At 39.3% G+C, this 20,238-nt stretch overlaps 1 pseudogene; it reads left to right on the forward strand.

The window, feature by feature from the left end:
- Positions 1 to 3,233: 3,233 nt before the first annotated feature.
- Positions 3,234 to 20,238, forward strand: part of LOC127434531 (cyclic nucleotide-binding domain-containing protein 1-like) — a 102,588-nt pseudogene continuing 85,583 nt past the window's right edge.

Raw genomic sequence — 20,238 nt, forward strand, 5'->3', positions numbered from 1 at the left:
TTTCCCTGTTTTAAAATTCAAAATAGAGCCTTATTAATTTTGTACATTTCTGTTTCAATGGTTACATTTACAGTAGTTAAAATCGAATAAAACAGTATTCTTGTTGAATATTGAATACAGTCTTTACCTTATATTATGTGAGGATTTGTTTATGTCAAGGCTCAATATACACTCACTGAGCACGTTTTTAGGAACACTATTGTCCTAATAAAGTGCCCAATGTGGTCTTCTGCTGTTGTAGCCCATTCACCTTAAAGTTAGACATGTTGTGCATTCTGAGATGCTATTCTGCTCACTACAATTGTACAGAGTGGTTATCTGAGTTACTGTAGCCAATCTGTCAGCTTGAAGCGGTTCAGGGTAGGATAAAGTTCATCTCTGCGAAAAAGAAAGCATGTAATACTCAAAAGAGATTGCGCGTGTACGTGAGCATGTGTGTTTTTGTGTGTGCATGCACATGTGTGTGTTTTAGTGTGCATATGTGTGTGTATGTGTGCATGCACAGGTCTGAGGCCTTTATGTTTGCAAGCACACATGCACATATATGAACATGTTGAACATGCTCCTGAACACTTCATTTTTTCTCTTATTTTTAATCTCCCCCAATCATTTTCAATGGCTGGTCATTTTTGACAGGGAACACTACAAGTGTGACTTTGTGCCATTTTGTACAAAATAAAAGCATTTCAAAACAAACTTCCGTAGTAACGTAGTACAGAATGTTTTCATATTTTATTTAATATTGCTAAAATTATCCATAAATAATGTTGTTTTTTTTTTTTTTTTTTTCACTCAAAAACTGAGGTGCATAAGCTCAGGTCAGTGAGGCCTATGATCAATAAGCTTCAAAAAGAAATACAAAACCTGTGCTAATTGAAAGAAAACGATTTGAAAAAAAGATCTGGTGTAGAATATTTGGTGATAATATAGCATAATGAGATTTATAAGCAATTTTTAATAGGACCATCATTTTTGACCGGGAACACCAAATTAGGTAAAAAAATATAAACACAGCACAAGGATTAACTGAAGCTCTTGACCCGGATCTGCTTGATTTTATGTACTGCGCTGCTGCCAAACGATTGGCTGATTAGATAATCGCATGAATATGTAGGTGTACAGGTGTACCTAATGAAGTAGTCGGCGAGTGTACCTTGTCACGACACTTGCTAATTATTAAGTTGAATCTTTGAAACCTGAAATTGGTCAACATAAAATGCACTAACACTGTACATAAAAAATTAACATAGCACTATCATGTTTTTTTGTACCAAGCCAGTAGCATGGTGTTCTACAAAGTGCCATGTCAATACAATGGTAAATAAATATAATTATTCAGTATTGGCTCCTGATATACAGTAATCCCTTTACCATACTGCCAGAGTACTTTTTGTAAGGGTTACAATATTCATTAAAACTTTGCGATGTTTTTTCTTCCATGATAGCAAATGTCTAATTCCAACAAGATACTAATAATCACAAACGTTTGTTTATGAATAAAATAATATTGTTTTAACATGAGAAACCTGTTCTGTTTGTAATATGAGTAAGCCACATGACTGACTGTTGTAGGCCTTTCTGTTGCCACAGCGCACAACAACAGGACAAGCACCCATCAAAACAAATAGCCTACAGTAATTTTCTTTCGCACAGGTTGTGACCTGATATTTCTCAGTATTACAATGAACCATCTCATATCATCATGATACCTTGAACTTTGCTGCAATGGCACTTCAAACAACCACGCACAGATCAAGACATTCAGGTATGAGAAAATTACCGGTATTCAGCATGTAGCATAATATAAATGGCCTTCGTTTTGTTGTAAAGGGCTGCATAAAAGAAGCTAGTGTTGTTGCATGTTACTTTGCCTTGTAGATTATCTAAATGCAACTCATTACTTTTGATACAGCAGGGCACAGCAGACTCATTGAAACTGACTACACAAAGCTGAGAGATTTGTGCAGAATTACTCAACTAAATGAAAGGTACATGAACTGGTTTTAAATGTGATAAACAAATGTTTTTTTTTTTTTTGTTGCTTGTTTTCAAATGCATTCAGATGAGTTGTTAACCTTGTCTTTAACAATAATAAAAAAATAAATAAATTGAATGTTCAAAAAAATACTTAACTATGTTGCTTCTCTTCACAGTTGCAATTCTACTGAAGAGGCCCATAAAAAAATTATATATTCCTGCACCCTCTCTTTACCGGGAGTACAATTCAAGAGCAGGATGTGAGTAATCAGGAAATTAATGTATTGTAAACAAAATTTGAAAGATGAAATGTATTATGCATAGTTTGCATACTAAATGCATCCTATAGTATGCATGTTCAACTACTCCGGAGTTTCAACTGGGTTGATCATATTTTTCACCATATTTAATTGGAGTTTTCACCATTGGTTTGCATAGTTGTATTTCATTGCATTTGCCATATATAAAACAAAGCACACTGGGACAGTTTTGTCAGGTTGTTGACTTTGTTTCTCTTGTGAGGAATGTCCAATTATTTTCAACCATTACAGTATGGGACCACAGAGTTTCAAGGAAGTTTCTCATCCAAGCCAAAGTCTGGTTCATACCTAGTTAGCTGAGCATGATGAGTTTCTGGCAGTGGTATAATCCTCTTAACTGGAAACGTGGTTTACACGGCTTGAGAAAACAAACCTAATGGAGCTCCGAATTAAGGAATATATTATATTATTACACTTGCTGGAATACTTGATTCTAAAATATTTTTTTTATATTGACTGTTGTACATGGCAATCTTACAGTATTTCCTACATAACAATGCTAGTTTCATGTCTCTCAAATTGCTTAGCTGTCTCCTTCTTTATTCCATTGAACAATGCAACAGTAGAATTTAGTGCAAATAACGTCTAAGTTCATCTGTAATATACATTAAAGATGTGAATGATGAATTAAAGAAATATTCCCTGTTCAATACAACTTAAGCTCAATCGACAGTATTTGTGGCCAATGTCAATTTCAAAGGCAGAAACGTGAAGCTTATAATTTTATAAAAGCACTTACATTAATTCTTCTGTTAACTCATGTATTATGTGATCTGTAAAATTGTTTAAATTGTCATTTTAGGGTTTTATGGTTTGTAGACTTTACATCATCATGGCAATGAAGTTGTAAAATTGGCTATAACTTTATACAGAAAAGATTAGTAAGTGATTTTATCACACTAAATACATGCATATTGTTTATGTCTTGTGGCTATTATGAAAAAGTGAGTAGTTTAACGTTCAAAAATTGACCCCCATTCACTTCCATTTTGGAAGTGTAACCAGTAACCAAGATTTTAGCTTCTCTTACAAAAATTGAGAGTTCACTGCAAATTTGCCGCATATAATTTTCACATGCAAAGGAGCTTTGCGGCAAACTTGTGGCAAATTGTCCATTGTTGCTGGAGGTTTACCATTACCGGTGAAGAGCTGCAAACTTCTGGCAAACATCTGTGGTGAATCACAAGCTCATTTTCATGTGAAAATAACCAGTGGCAAATTTGTGGCTAGTTTAGATTTTTTGTAAGGGTTTTTTTTTTTTTTTTTTTTTTAAAGAAAAGGAGGGGCAAATCTAAATTAATTTCTGTGGTAATCAATATTATGCCACAAATGCTGTCAGTTGAGCTTAACTTGTTTTGAACCCGGAATATTTCTTTAATATAGTAACTTTAGTCTTTCAGATCACTTCATATTGTAACAGAATGCAAACACAAGCACTGTCTTTATTAAACATAAAACAAAGCTGCAGGCCTCTTTTTCTTCTAATGTGCATTTGAACAGATTCATTTTGTGTTTCTAAGCACTTAAAATAGTGTCCTATCAAATACGTGTTTTATTTTCTTAACCTAAAAAAAACATTTCTTTACATGCTTCAGTAATTTCAGAATTCAGCTATATTCAGTTGTATTTTACAGTAAAACTGCATTTCCCTTTGGGTATTCATAAAGTTTCAGTTGTACTGTAACTTTGCTGATTGCGTTGGAGCAGTTTTCGCCCCCCAGATGAAGCTGAATGGGGAATATCTGCATTGTCCTAAAATCATCTTGGTTCCATTTAAAAAATGTTGAATCTTGTTGAGTGAAAGTCACAAACGGGAAGTGTTTTATAAAGGACACGTGGGCTGCGCACCGGCAGAGCATGACGCAAAACTCAGGGCCTGTCATTCAGTTTGGTCCCACTCAGAGATGTACTGAGTAATGTTTACAGTCCTCCGACACCCTGCCGGAGCAGCACAAATGAATGTTCTTGTGGGTAGTGACATATGAGTCATATGTCTAATTGGCTAAAATATAGATCTGCTCTCAGTCAGAATCAGAGTATCTTGTAAAGTGCTCACAAAAGAAGGATATTTACGGATTGGTTTAAGTGAAAAATGGCAAGTGATTATCTTATAAATCAATTTTAGAGTTGTGGTTAAAAAGGTCGTTCTGATTGAAGGCCCTGCTTAATGTTGCTGAACTGTTTAGTTATACTACCACTCAAAATTTTGGACAGACCTACTCAATTTTTATTACTTTTTCCACATTTTGAAAGAAGAGTAAAATCATTGAAACTATGAAAGAACACTCATGAAAGTTTGGAAGTGATGTAGTGACCAAAAAATCTAAACTACATTATCTTATATTTTAGATTCTTCAAAGTAGCCACCCTTTATACACTCTGGGCTTTTTCTCAACCAACTTCATGAGATTCCACCTTGAATGCTTTTAAACTGTATTGAAGCAGTTCACGTGTATGGATGGATGGATGGATGGATGAATAGTTACTGTAGATATTCTTATTCAAATACTGTTTGATTACAGTATGTCTTGTTCAGTCACTTGCAGTATATTCATGACATTTTTTTCTTCATGCTGCCCAAAACTGATATACTATATTTCACAAAGAATATCCTCATTTATTACATTCTGATCCAGAATTGGCAAACGATAAATCTTGACCTTATCACGAGAGTCATAAGTTCTTCTGTGTTCATCTTGGCAGCCAATCTCCAGTCAGGCTGAGAGTATCTGAGTCCGTTAAGGAGGTCAACAAACATCAGCCACATGGAAAACTGGCCAAGGAGTCATTCATGAATCATGTGATCAGAGCCCTTAAGAAATTGTGAGTATTACAAGGGTGCCTTGTGTGCTGCCTGAGTAAATTTTATGGGTAGTCTAAATCTTAATGTAAGGCCCTCTGGACTTTTTAATGATACGCAGCATTACATGACGAATATAAAAGTCGAACTTAAAATGGTTTGACAGGCCTGATTTGAAGCTACTGGGGTGAATCTCATAAAGTCTGTTAAAGCTGAAGTGTGTAACTTTTTCAACGTTAAAATACTTTCTTCTATCCCAGCCTATGCAAAGACAGCCCACACAGCTTTAAGAACATCGAGTCAGATTTCACCCCAAAGTCAAAATATACAGTACAAATAAGAAGCTACTTTATATTTTGCATAGAAAACAAACCATTAATATTTAATGCATTGTGACCTTATTTTCGTGAAAACTAGGCAAAGTTTTTTGCAATTTGCATTACTGTAAATAATGTAATGTAAATATCATTACTTTAATATGAAATAAAGTAATGATGACATATTAATTAAACTGCCTTTAATTAATGCTGATTTTAAGCAAAAAAAAAAAAAAAAAAGCAATGTGTCAAGACAGGATGTTTCTCATTACTGTGTTATAGTAATTCAAATCTAATGAGAATCACAAGTGAGAATAATGAGAATTATTAACACCCGGACACCTCACAGTAATTAGAATTGGGGAATGTGTCAGGTCCACTAACTGCATTCATTCAGTCTTTAAGGGATAGTCCAAAAGTGAAAAAGCTGTCATCATACTTTCTTCTGTGACACAAAAGTAGATGTTGGTCAAAAATTTGTCTCAAGTCTCCATACATTTTTTGTGCATTTTTTCCCACTTCCATACAACTACAGTGAATGGTGACAGAGGCTAATATTCCACCTAACATCTCTTGTGTTCCATAGAAGAAAGCCTTATGGACCAGGAACTAAAAACTAAATGTTTTTCATTTTGCTTTGTTCTGAGCAAAAACAGTATTTTTTTCATTCCGGTCAGAAGTTCCACAGCCTCCTATCCAAAAGGTTACCGGTTAGAACAGAATAAAAGAACGGTTAATAACGTTCTCTTTAAAATGACAGTACTCTGCGCTAAGGGGTGGGTGAAATACCAATTGCAGTGTTGCCAGATCTCCCAAGAGAAACAGGCAACATGGTCTGTAAAAACAAGCATAAAATAAGCCACTTGCCTCACCAAAATAAGTGAAAATAAACCAAAAAAATAAATAAAATAAAATAAAATAAAAATAAAAAAAATTATATATATATATATATTTTTTTTTTTTTTTTTTTCCTGTGTGGTGGATTGAGTGGCATAGAAATCATAACAAGCATTTAATTAACAGTGAAGTACAATTTTATTTACAGATCTGCTTCTCAGTCAAAACCCGGCAACGAAAAATCTGTATTAATGCATCATATCTAACAATAATTCAGTGAAGACTTGGAAAAAGTACTTTTTACCTCTAATAATGTTTTCCTTGTATCTGGATTAACTGTGCATGTATACTATATGAAGTATTTATACACTGCTTGGCCAAAAAAAAAAAAAGTTGCTGTTTGTATTTAAATAATGGTTATGATCTGGGGTTGCTTCAGTTGGTCAGATCCAGGCTCAGTTAAGGTTGGGACTCAGCAGAGTCCCAACCTTAACCCCATTGAAAGTCTTTGGGATGTGCTGGAGCAGACTTTATGGATTCTGTGGTGGCCAATTCATGTGTGAAAATGATTCCTTATGCTCCCTGAACCACTCTTTCACAATTTGAGGCCGATGAATCTTGGCATTGACGTCCTGGAATATGCCCATGCCATCAGGGAAGAAAAAAATCAATTGATGGGATAACCTGGTCATTCAGTACATTCAGGTACTCAGCTGACTTTATTTTATTGCTACATAACATTGCTGAGGCTAGACCTGACCAATTGAAACAACCCCAGATCATAACCATTATTTAAATACAAATGGCAACTTTTTTTTTGGCCAGGCAGTGTACATAGTTGTTAAAAAGGTCTTCATTCAGTGAATGCGACATCCACAATGGCCAGTTAGGCAAATAAATGTGAAATGCAGCAGTTTCCTTCTGGATCAAAGAACATGTTTAATTTTTTTGGGCAACATGAAGTGGTGTTTACTGTGATAGTTTACTGTGATAATCCCTTAGGCCTTTGGTTTCATAAAAAAAAAAAATTATCGGAACAAATTGAACCGGTTATAACTGGTTACCAGCATTTAAAAATAAAGTTTTTTACCTTGGAACAATTGAAAATCACTTTGTTCTGGTTTTCAGTTTGTTTTAGTTCCTTGAACTGTTTTTAGCCCCTGTTATTGACTTTGAAAAACATGAGAGTTAGTAAATGATGACAGGATTTTTACCTTTGGGTGAACAATCCATTTAATATCATTCAATTTATTATTATTATAATTATTATTATTATTATTTATATATATATATATATATATATATTGGTTTTGTGTCATATTGGTGTTAAAATTGACATTTGAGTGTTTGCAGGCAAATGTACCAACAGAGGGCAGTCTTTCCAGCATCTCAAACAATCATCACTTAAAGTATTTCTTCTCAGGGCCACATGCATCCCAGATTTTCTTTGGTTAATGTTTGAAATGACTTGGTTATCACTAGTTTTAACCGTATGAAACTGTGTCAAATTAAAATAATAGCTTTCATAAAAAAAATGATAAAGACATTTGAGAATTCCGTGTTGAATGACATCTGGTAACCTGTCATTGAGGGCCCCAGCGTGTACAGAATGAGAATTAATTCATGTTGATAGACCTTGTTTTACTTTCCTGCTGTCACAGTTCATTATTGTGAGAATATGAGAGAGAGAGGGAGAGAGAGAGAGAGAGAGAGAGAGAGAGAGAGAACAATATAGCCTTCTTTGGCTCTCATGTGCACCAAAAGGGGAATGTGGGATTAGAGTTTGAAAATAGTATTTTCTCCTCTCAAAATGTGTTGCTTGTAGGTGTGTGAATATCATTCTGGATCCCACATTCAACCACTGAAATTCTTAGGAATATAGTTCTAGGCAGAGATGCAGTAGAGAGGATTAGAGGTCTGCACGGGCCTTAAAATGAAACCCAAACACGACCCGTACCTGAGACTGTGTGGCCCGACCCTACCCGGCCCGAACGATACGTCAAATTTTAAGCCCGAACCTGACCCGAAATCGCTTACTATCTAATTTCTTCTCCTAGCAAGTACTGTTGCAATAGGCTGTATTTTATGTGAGAATATAGGCAACATTCGTAACAGTACTGATACAGTTAACATACACAGTTTTAACAAGACACAGCAGCCTCTTAGTACACTAGAGCAAAGGGGAAAAAAGCATTGCCTTACAGTTTATTTGCTGAAACTTCACATGGTGCAGAACAATCTGGAATAAAATGAAACAATGCAATAGTCCGCTCTTGGTGCAGAACAATCTGGTATAATATGAAACACTGCAACAGTCTATGCAGCCTGAACTGGTTCAGAACGTTGAATATTTGTGACAACTGTGCTAAAAATAATCTAGACGCAGCACATAGAATGAAACAGAGCGCAGGTGTCTCAACATGCATTTTTGAAAAACTGAAGTTCTTTTTAACTTGACATGGTTTTTAAAATATGCCAGCCCTGCACGAGATGCTGAAGAAAAAGCGAGACGCGGTGTAAATGTCAAAGACATTCATCCAGTATGTATTTACTTACGAAAAAAATGGGAAAACAGAACAGACGTGGGCAAAAACACGTTTGGTATGAATGGCCCCTAACTCGTCTGTTCGCGCATGTCTGTAAGTGAGAGCACATGCGCGAAACAAGTTCGGTAAGCCTGTTTATTTTTTCATTCATACAAACCTGAACCTGACCCAAACCCGAAGTCCTACTTGAAAAACTGACCCGAACTGTCGGGTTCTCGTGTCCCGTCGGGCCCAGGTCTGGTTGCAGACCTCTAGAGAGGATATGGAGACATTTAAGGGGGGATGGGCACTTGGAATGGTATGGGTAATGGTTAGGGTCCCTCCTTCAGTGTAAGTCTATGGGGTTTTTCTCCTGTTTTATCATCTGCCAAGTTAATATCACATGTCTGATCACTTAGAAAAGAAATATCACACCTCTCCTTAACAAGCCACACAATTTGAGGTATCATTCATGCCCATGGAACTAACATTGTTGGGTGATTTACATGCCAAAGTTATATTCTTAGGGTTAGGGTTTTTCTTAAATCCCTAACCTTAAGTATGAGCAACAGTACCGGTAATAGTGATGCTTGCAGATCCATGGTCACACCATACCATATGAGATGCTTGCAGTAGTGCCCATGCTTGAACGTAATCAGTGTGCATACCGAACACTCAGTATATGATAGATGGACTGTGCCTTAGGCGGAGGCAGATGGCAGAGCATTTCTCCTGGATTGCTCCACCACTTTTATGTGCTTTGCATTCTTAGCCAATACAAGTTGGCTTCAATGTTCCATATTACCACCAAGTAATATGGATCACATACAGAGAGTTTCATGCATGGACAGCTGGAACCAGCACTTCCTGTGATGCCCTCCATGTAGATAAAATGACAGTACCTAGGGTTTACTGTGCCCTCTTAGATGGCCATCTGTAGATCCTGCAAAGATCTTAATGCTTTTTTATGTCTTCATGGTCTTTTTCCAGCTCTGTGTCTAGATATCTGGGTCGTGTATGCCAGTTGCCACCGGGGGAATATGTTTGAAAGATATGAGCTGGATTAGAGAAATAGGTCACAATTTTATTCGATATGGGAGATGGAGTCATCTCTTTCCTGTGAGGTTCTGCCCTGTGACATTCGGCATGCTGTATTGTGAAAGAAACTCAGCCATGTGGAAATTAGATTAGAAAGGGTAAAACATTTTAAGCCACCAGCGACAGACTCTTGACGGTGCCATAGGAACCACTATCAAATGACAAATGAGGATACAAGGTTTTTTGTTTTAAAGGTAAACAGACCAATTTATTAATCACTAATTTGCTGTGAAGTCAATATGAAATTAAAATGTACCTTATTTTTAATGCACATTTCTGGTCTTATTGTGCATGATTTATTTGCATATTGTGTCTGTGTTTACATGCTTACATTTAATGTTTCTGGCCTAATTTTTCAACCTCTCTCTTCCTGGTTCCATTCTGGTATGTAATGCCCACTTTTCACAAATCAATAAATTACTAAAGGATAAAATCAAGTCATGTCCTACATTTTTTTTTTTCGTGTTAAATATCCTGTCTCAATTGGAAGTAAAATGGCCCAGTCTCAAATAGCACCCTAAGCCCTTGCGGTCTTCCTCTGAGTCCAGACTTTGGTGATGTAAGCGAGCGCAGACAGACGGGGCGCTAGTCAGCAAGTCCATAAGGGTGCATGAGTCATAAAAGTGTGCATTTGTGACAGACTTCAAGACTTCAGTCAGATTATACATTATTATATGTTTTTCATATACATGCAGTTTTACAAATTATTATTTGAAAAGTCATGGCATTGATATATAGGGTAAAGGAACACACATTAAACTCACTCTTGGATATTTGTTTTTAATTAAATGATTCCAAGCAACACACTGACAATAAAGCATTAGACATTAATCAAGAACCTCAGGCACAGGGCACAAACAAAGAGCACATTTAACAACAACAAAACCCCATCGTTTTAAATATTTAGAGAACAAATAAACATGATTCAGACACATGGATGGTTACAGTCAGGTACTTAGAACACTGTAAAATATATAAAAAGAACATACTGTACGTGTCACACACTGCCGTAGATCGCAAAAATCATTAAAAAATACACACAGCCACACTTCTGCAGGTATATATATATATATATATATATATATATATATATATATATATATATATATATATATATACATATATTGTCGGTAGACTGAAAATTGCCATATCAATAAATAAGCAATCTTACAAGCTACAACTATGTGCATGAAAGTATTCTCTTCTGTCTTGATATTTTAGAGAATCACAAAATTACTAAATCATGTTTGAAACAATATTAACGGAGGTTGAGTGTTACTTACTTTTATGAACATTAAAGGTGCAGTATGTAAGATTCAGAAACCCTTGTTATTAATGACACCTGTGGCCGTTAATTGAACTTCAGCCAGCTACCTGTTGCTCATGCTCGCGCACACAATCCATAAGAATGCGAGCGAGCGAGCATCAGCCAAAACAATGACATAATGTACAAAGAGACTGAACGTGATTCACTGGCATCATGCTGACAGATGAGGTAGCATAATTCAAATTACACAGTTATGATTGTTTTACTACAAACTTTGAGACTGTATATTATATTTGAATCTCCAGTGCTGCATCAGGGCTAAAACAAAGTGTGAATGTAGGTCTGACTATGCGAGACTGTAGATTGAAGAAATCACTTTTCTTTGCATGATACATTGCCTGCATTTATATGATAGCCTATGTTGGCGTTAGCTAGCTAGCCAGCTTTATCAATAGCTGTTAGCTAAATTTGGTAGATGATGACAGTAGCTGTTTATAAAATAGACTGTACATTATAAATATGTTGACACAATTCAGTATTGATGTGATTCCATCACAACTGTCATTTTGATATATCGATGCGCTATTGTTTTATAAAAATAGATTGTATATATTTTCTGTATAACAAAGTTATGTTACACTAATGAATGGAGCTTTTTGCATTATCTTGAACATTGTCTAGCATTCATTTCATGTGTTATTGTAGTTTAGCTAAAATTACACAGATCAGTCCTTATGGCACTATATTTCACATGCTTTGCAGTTGTGTAAGCTTACCTGTCCAATAAGAAGAATGCCAATTCAGGGTCGGTTTTGATCCCTAAAACCAAACGAAGGTCCGTCCAGGAATCAAATGCCCTGCCGATGTTCACTCTAGTTTTTGCTCGACCACGATCATGTTCCCACTTAGCCAGACTGGATTCAGTAAATAAATGTTTTTTTTTTATTTTTTTTTTTATGGCTTACTCTGAGTTTGTGTAGGAGTTGTTGTTGTGCTGAGGTCTGGACGTTTGCTGGATTCCATCTTTAAGATAACATTACCTAGTATTGCAGACTGTTGTCGCTGTTGAATAGCAGAAGAGAAGCACTGAGGCAAGGTTCTCGGGAGCGTGCATAAACGTCACATCCTTTGGATTTTCCCGGCAAAAGCAACCCGCTCCCTTCACATGAAAATCAGACTACAGGCTTTAATAGGCAACCCAGGAAGTCCGGGAAGGGCAAATTTTTTAAGTTGTGTTACAAGACGTTCACACATTAGCAAAAAAAAAAAAATTTTCATGATATTACATGAAAATTGTTACATATTGCACCTTTAAACTTCCCCAAGAAAAACTATAAAAAACAAACTGAATTGAAGTAATTTCATATCTCTGGAAAACTAAATAGAACAAAGTTTTGAACCAGTTATACACATCAGACTAAAATGTGACAGTAGATACACAAGAAAAGCAAATTATCTGTCATTGACAGTCAGGAAAAAAACGATGACTGAAATCAACATTTAAACCGCAATTGTTATCGCCATGTCGGCCATGACCTTTCCTCCATCATGAAACTCCAGTCCGTTATGATTGGTCATGAGGATCAGCATTGGGGACTGTTGGGTAGTAGGAGCGTTGGAGCTTGCACTGACACGGGCTCAGCCGAAGGATGCATTGAGGGTACAAAAGAGCCACTCGTGAGCGCCCCTCTGAGCACTAAAATGTCAAATGGGACACCCTACTGTCTCGTGGACTTTGCGAGAACTCGCAAATGAAGGCCACAAGACTGCAAGTCCACATAAAGTGTGCCATTTGGGACAGAGCCAGTGTGTTCCAAAAGTCCAAGACCACTTGTGAAAATGCTTCTTTTTTGGCATTTTCCTGATTTCTTCTTCTTCTTTTTTTTTCCATTACAAATTATATTATTAACATAACATTTTGATTGGAAAGTTTAATTTAAAATATTATTTAGAGTTTCAGAATTTCTTTATATTTAGTATGTCGACCTTTTGTTTTAATGTGAGCATGGTCTTAAACACAAGTTTGAGAAAAACCTAATGGTCCATGTTATCCAGCATAATTAGAAAATAATTATGTGTGTTTTAATGAAAGCAATCAAACCTCTCCTTTTGTTCAAAGGAGTTAACATGGTCAATACCACACTTGCTTATTTGCATAGTGACCCATGCAGAAACTTTAACATTTCTTGTTAATTTTATATCATAATATTTTTTGTTGTATCTTTTTTCAAAATCCTAAAACCTTAAATTTTAGGTTTAAATTTGATTTTCAATCTTAAATTTTCATTGAGGACTTTTGAACCTCACTGTTAGTCAGAGTACAGGAGTAAAATGGGTTGCAAACCGTATTTCATGTTGACTTTAACATGGATGACAGTATATGACTTTTCTCGAGGTAGGAGGGAGGGCATGTTATGTGTATGTTTTATTATTTGGGCCTCAATTCTTTGCTCAGATAACTGTATGAATCTACTTTTGAACTCACCTGAAGGTCATTTGGTCAAGGTCATCTGGTGACCTGGTGTGTGTGCACACCCCTCGATGTAAGTTTGTTTTTTTGTATGTATCTGTTCATGTCACCAAGCCAGTTTTCCCCATCCAGGTCTCATGGGGAGTTGGACCAACTGTGCTGGCAAAGCACACACACACACACACACACACACACACACACACACACACACACTTCCACTTACACACTGTTCCCGTGAGAGCCTGTCTCTCTGCCAGCTCTAGAGGCAGGAAGTGCTTGGTCTCTCTCCTTGCTGGCTTTGCCTATGTAGCTCTACGTCCAGGAGGCCATTATAACAGGCAGAGCAGGGCAGGGAAAGGCAGTGATCAGGGGAGGCTTGCTCCAGGAACCAGCAGAAGATGTTCAGCTTATTTTATGAAGGAAGCTTTATTTCCACTTTCTGGCTGTATTTTCATTACAGTTCATGTATTTATTTTGCTCTATGTTTTCAGGGCTCTGACCCCTGCTTAAGACTTTCCATTTTCCCACCATCCTTTTGTATTTCCTGTGGATCTGTGCTGGACAGAGAAACACACATTCTGACCCAGAAAAGACTTCAGTGTTACCTGCAAATCAGGCCAAATATGAGGCAGCAGTTCTGCACTAATGCCAATTGTATATATTTGTGTGTGTGTGTGTGTGTGTGTGTGTGTGTCCATCAGGTTTCAAATAAAACAGAAATTGTAAAGAAAATGTGATATATATTGTTTGTGTGAAAGTGAATTAGATTTATCAACAGAAACACAATGTGGGGGTTTGTTATTTACTTGTGTTTATTCAGTTACTGATAAAAAAATGTTGGTAACTATAGTGTTGTTAACCAGTTTAATTGGCATGGACAGCATTCAGATCTGACACTGTAATCACAGAACTGTTAATACAAACATCTCTTTTCACAGCTCTTCTCAGATTGAACAACTCTCAATCCAACTCAAAAATATAACTCAGAATATGAATCACAATACAATATGGCACTCTATGGCAGTGGGAACACTGTTTGAAACAAAACAAAACAAAAAAAAAAAAAATATATATATATATATATATATATATATATATATATATATATATATATATATATATATATATAAGTACATTTGCATACTACCCACATACATCATTTGAAAGTAATAAAATGAAAGAACACTCCCAAAATTATGAGCTCCTGCACAACATAGTATTTTCACTCCACAAGGGTTGAAATCCTCACCATCTTGATTGTACACTAAATATAACCACAGAACGTTACCAAACACATAAGATTATCTTGAAACATTCCACAATGAAAGTTATAATAGTGCAGATTAATAGATGAACAGACTTGTACTGCATGACATTGCGTCATACCATTGTGTCCATTACACACAATATAACACTCCCCATATGACATTTCTTTGGCAATAAACAACAAAATACACATCGAGTAGTATTTATCAAGCATAGTAACATAAAATGTTATATTCACCACAGGATGACACAAAATACTCCAGAGTACTCTTCTCTCCCGCACTTCTTGCTGAGCTTTGAGCAAAAAAGAACGAGAGTGAGAGAGCGCATGAAGCCAGCTACTGACATCTTCAGAATAATTCAAGTAATAACAGTTACTGGTCTTAATACATAGCTGGAAATGCACAGTTGATCATAAAATAAAATTTGAAAATGCAAGAAAAGAAACAAACTATAAAAAAAAAAAACATTTACCACCTGGCTACATTCTCCCCTGCAATAAGTCAATGTCCTTGGTGACTAAGTCATTCAACAGTTCCAACACACCTGACACTCTGTAATGCCTTTTCGAACAAAGCGGCACCAGTACTGGTTAACACTTGAGACATCTTGTCTGTGCTGATACTCACTGCATTACTAGTGGATCTGGGTAAATGAAAAGGATTTGTGTGAACACCAGCGGTTGCTCGCTTCTTCGCACAGCTGGAGCTGGTACACCTCTCCTGACTGTTTCACCCATTCCACCAGCCTCTAATTCCAGTGACTGAACATGGTCTTCTGCAGTCTTTGCATCCAGAACATTACTCTTAAACACTGCAGAGTGTCTACCAGTATCCACTGGCACTTGTACCCTGTAACCTTCAGAGTTGTCACCCCCAATTTCTGAAGTACCGGTGACTCTGGTCCCACTGGTAGGGTTGAGGCCAAGCTTACAGGGGGTTGCCAAACTTCCTCTACCACAACAAAATCAGGCTCAGAATTTACTCTCATTTCCACAGTGACAGGCAATGTACCTGAGTGTGATTTTACCTTACTCCTGGGTTTAGGAGTGGGCATGGCACCTGGATGAAACTCTGACCTGTGGACCCTTTTAACTGGCCCTCCTTCCCAAGGTTCCACGGTGAAAGTAGTTCCTAATATGTCCACCACTCTGTACACAATTGGACTCCAGAGATCTTGGATCTTATTTCGGCCTGTAGGCTGATGGTGCAAGTACACTAACTCTCCAATACCGACCTGGGGACAAAAGTTATTTTCGTTCTGTCGAGTCACCCTCTCCCGAGCTTTTTCCTCTGAGTACTCCCTAGCCTTCTCATGCACGTACTTAAGTCTGTCCTGATGAACAGACAACCAGTCAGTCTAAAACCTCCTCCCTACACAACAATGCATCTATGGGTAGATGTGGCTGAACTCCAAAGAGTAAATAATAAGGGGAAAATCCTGTAGTGGCATGCGGGGTCACATTATATGCATGGACTAGTTCAGGCAAGTACTCAGGCCAATGCCACTTCTTCTTGGGGGACAACGTACGTAACAGGTTGTGAAGTGTTCTTTTGTATCATTCAGATTGGGTATTTCCCTGAGGCCTATACGGAGTCGTACGGGTCTTTTTTACACCATAGATTCTGCACAGCTCAGCAACTGTCTCGCTCTCAAAATTTCTGCCTTGATCTGAGTGCAGTCTCTCTGGGACTCCGTACTTCATAAACAACTCTTTTAGCAAGATTTTGGCTGTGGGGTCTGCCTTCAGATCTCTTCATGCTTGCGTGAACTTTGTAAACACGTTGGTAACAACGAGAACATTCTTACGGCCATCAGAAGTGGGCTCCAGGACTGTAAAGTCCACCGCAATCACCTCTAGGGGTCTGGAAGCTAGAAATGCTTTTACAGGGGCCCGTATTTTTGGGTTGAGGCATTTTGATAAGAATGCAACGCTGGCATTTCTTTACCCATTTCTCCACATCTTCATGCATTCCAACCCAAAAACACCTCTGCTTTAACAGACTTACCGTACGCTCAATCCCCTGATGCTCCATACTATAGTGCACACAACTCACTTGACCTTTCAAGCACTCTGGTAGCAACAACTGCCATCAGCACCCATCGGACTGGTCTTCTACAACTCGATACAACAACCCATTCCATTCTCTTATGAGACTCCACTGTTTCAGAAGACGTTTCACTGGCCCCGCTAAGGACTTTCTTTCCAGATGCCCCGGTCATCCTTTTTTCCCCAAAACCTGCTGAATTCTCTGATAGTAGGGTCATTTTTCTAAAACTCTACTTTTCTGAACTTTACCTTGAAAGTTAACCATAGCTTCCTCACTGGCCTCAAAAGCACGTATCTGCCTTAACCTACAGCACTCAACACCCTTCACAGCGAGTTCCGGTTCCAAAGCTGATTCTCTGCTCAACACACTACAAATTATTACACATTTATACCAGTCAGCATCGAGATCAGGCTCAAGCTGCCCTGCAAACTCCTACCTAGACAGAGCATTGGTGGCTGCATTACTCCGCCCTGGACTGTACTTCACATCGAAATTAAAGACAGACAGCTGCGCCACCCATCTCTGTTCGATGGTTCCTAGCTTGGCAGTTTACAAGTGACAGAGAGGATTATTATCGTTAATTTCTCCACTACGGCCCACTTCAGGGACAGTAGCTCCAATTTCATGCTACTGTAGTTACAGTAGTCCTTCTCTGCATTTCACAACCTCCTACTTGAATTTGCTTGGATCACGGGCGAGCCCCTCTGCTGAAACCTGATGACCAAGAAATTTCACCGAAACTTGAAGGAAATGACATTTCCCCAGCTTTACCTTTAAACCGGTCTCAGCCAACCATTTCAACACCAACTCTAATCTTTCCAAGTGTTCCTCAAATGTCTGCGAAAACAGCAGAATGTCATCTAAGTACACTATCAACACTTGAAAGATCAGATCACTCATGGTGGCCTGCATGAGGCGCTGGAAGGTCGACCTGACGGTCTGTTACATACCCCGAATGGCATTCTCCGATACTCAAATAGGCTAAAAGGTGTAGTAAAAGCCATCTTTGCGCTATCCTACTCGCTCACCACAATCTGATGGTACCCGAACGCCAAATCAACAGTCGAAAAGAACTTAGCTCCCCTGAGGGCATCAAAGCTCTCATCAATTCTGGGTAACGGAAATGTGTCATGCCTCATATTGGCATTGAGCTTTCTGTAACCCACACACAACCTTAGAGCACCATCAGTTTTGCGCCCTAGCACCACAGGTGAAGCAAAAGTGCTGACACACTCCTGTACAACACCCTTTTTCAACAACTTAACGATGTGCTCTCTAACCTCTTGATACTGGTTGGGCGGAATTCGTCTGTGCAGCTGATTCACAGGTATATCATTGGTCAAATATATCTCATGCTGGACCTTATCAGTATAGCCCAAGTCCTCGTCCTCCATGGCAAACATGCTTGAATACTTATTCAGCACTGCTTTCAGCTGAACCTGCTGTTCAGGCATGCCTCCCATGTTGACCTGATCCAAGAAGGACTGGGCCTGAGACACAGAACCTCGGTTTATACCCATTACACCCGGAATCTCACCTCCCAGAACGCATCTGCATTGGGGTTGTCTACTGCAGACCACACTCCCTGGCGGGTCCTAGGCTGAAGCCAAAGTTCTTCCTGAGACAGGTTAAGTACCCTATCTGGACACACAGATTGCTTAGACATGACTAGGGTAGGCACTACAACCAAACCTCCTAGTCAGGGAGCCTTTGTTTGTTCTAATAAACATACAGAACCCTCCCTCTTTCCTACTTCCATCCCCTTAACCATGACTGTAGCCAAAGACCACTCTAGTTGAAGACTTTTTACTACAGTGAAAAAAGCTCGGAGGATCATCAGAGACTCCAGCTACCCAAGCCATGGGCTGCTCTCACTGCTACCATCAGGCAGGTAGTATCGCAGCATCCTGACCCGCACCAGCCGACTTCATAACAGCTTCTTCCCCCAAGCAATCAGACTTTTGAACTCTTGATCTCTCGCGATCAATATACATCAGCACTGCACTTTATTAATCTTATTATCTCACACTGGACTGTCATAAATTATATTCTCTTTTAACAACACACTGGCAAATGACTATCAACTGACAGCCTGAATGTCAATACAGTACAATACAACCTACTGTATATTTTATATATACTATTGTAGAGCCGAGGAGGGCGGGGCAGGGCTGGAATGAGACACACCCGGTCCCCAATCAGCCTGATGGGGCGCGCGAGGGATAAAGGCGGCCGGGGATGACAGTTCGAGAGAGAGAGAATTGCAGGCAGCTGCACTGTGTGGTTTTTGGTTGTGTGTTTGTTTAAATTGTTTATTAAATTATTATTTATATTATTAAGCCGGTTCTCGCCTCCTCCTTTCCACCGAACCCCCTTACACTAGTGGAAAGGAGGAGGCGAGAACCGGCTTAATAATATAAATAATAATTTAATAAACAGTTTAAACAAAACACACAACCAAAAACACACAGTACAGCTGCCTGCAATTCTCTCTCTCTCGAACTGTCGTCCCCTGTCGCCTTTATCCCTCGCGCGCCCCATCAGGCTGACTGGGGACTGGGTGTGTCTCATTCCAGCCCGGCCCCGCCCTCCTCAGCTCTACACTCCTCCCGGCGTTGCCTCAGGCCGGGGAGCCCCCGGCATGACGTACATCCCCCACCCTTCCTCTCCGGGGGGGGGGCGTGCCTTATGCCCCGACTGCCGGCGGGTCATCCCCGCCTTCCTCGACCTGGGACGAGACAGGAGGGGAAAAACAAAACAAAATGGCGAGGGAAAGGCCAACACGGAGCGACAGAGAGAGAGAGAGGAGAGAGAGAAAAAAAAGAAACTCACCGGTTCTCTGATGCGCCGTCGCGTTGTCTTCGATCACTACTCCACCCTCTCAGGCGGACTGCAGCCGCTCCTCCCCGGGCGGACCGGAGTCAGACCTCCAACCCCCAGCGGACAGAACGCCCCTCCGCGTTCCCGGCGTCCCGTGGGGACACTCCTCCGCCCCTGGCAGTGGCCCTACCACTCCAGGCAGTCGGGGAGTTGCTTCCCTCCTCCCCCTGTGGACGGCGGTCTTCTCTCGACCCCTCTGCGTTCCCTGGGGGATGGCAGGGCACTCCTCTGCCCCCGGCAGTGGCTCCCTTGCTCCAGGCGGTCGGGGAGTCCCGTCCCCACTTGCCTCGCGGACGGCGGCCGTTCCCCGCGTCCGGGTGGTCGGGCTACTCTGTCTCCCGTTGGATGGCAGCGGCACTCCCCTGGGTGGACGGCAGTGTCGAGGACTCTGCGACGGGAATCCCTCCTCCTTCCAGGTTTCGGCACCAAT

This window comes from Myxocyprinus asiaticus, chromosome 44 (assembly GCF_019703515.2).
Source record: "Myxocyprinus asiaticus isolate MX2 ecotype Aquarium Trade chromosome 44, UBuf_Myxa_2, whole genome shotgun sequence".
Taxonomy (NCBI): Eukaryota; Metazoa; Chordata; class Actinopteri; order Cypriniformes; family Catostomidae; genus Myxocyprinus; species Myxocyprinus asiaticus.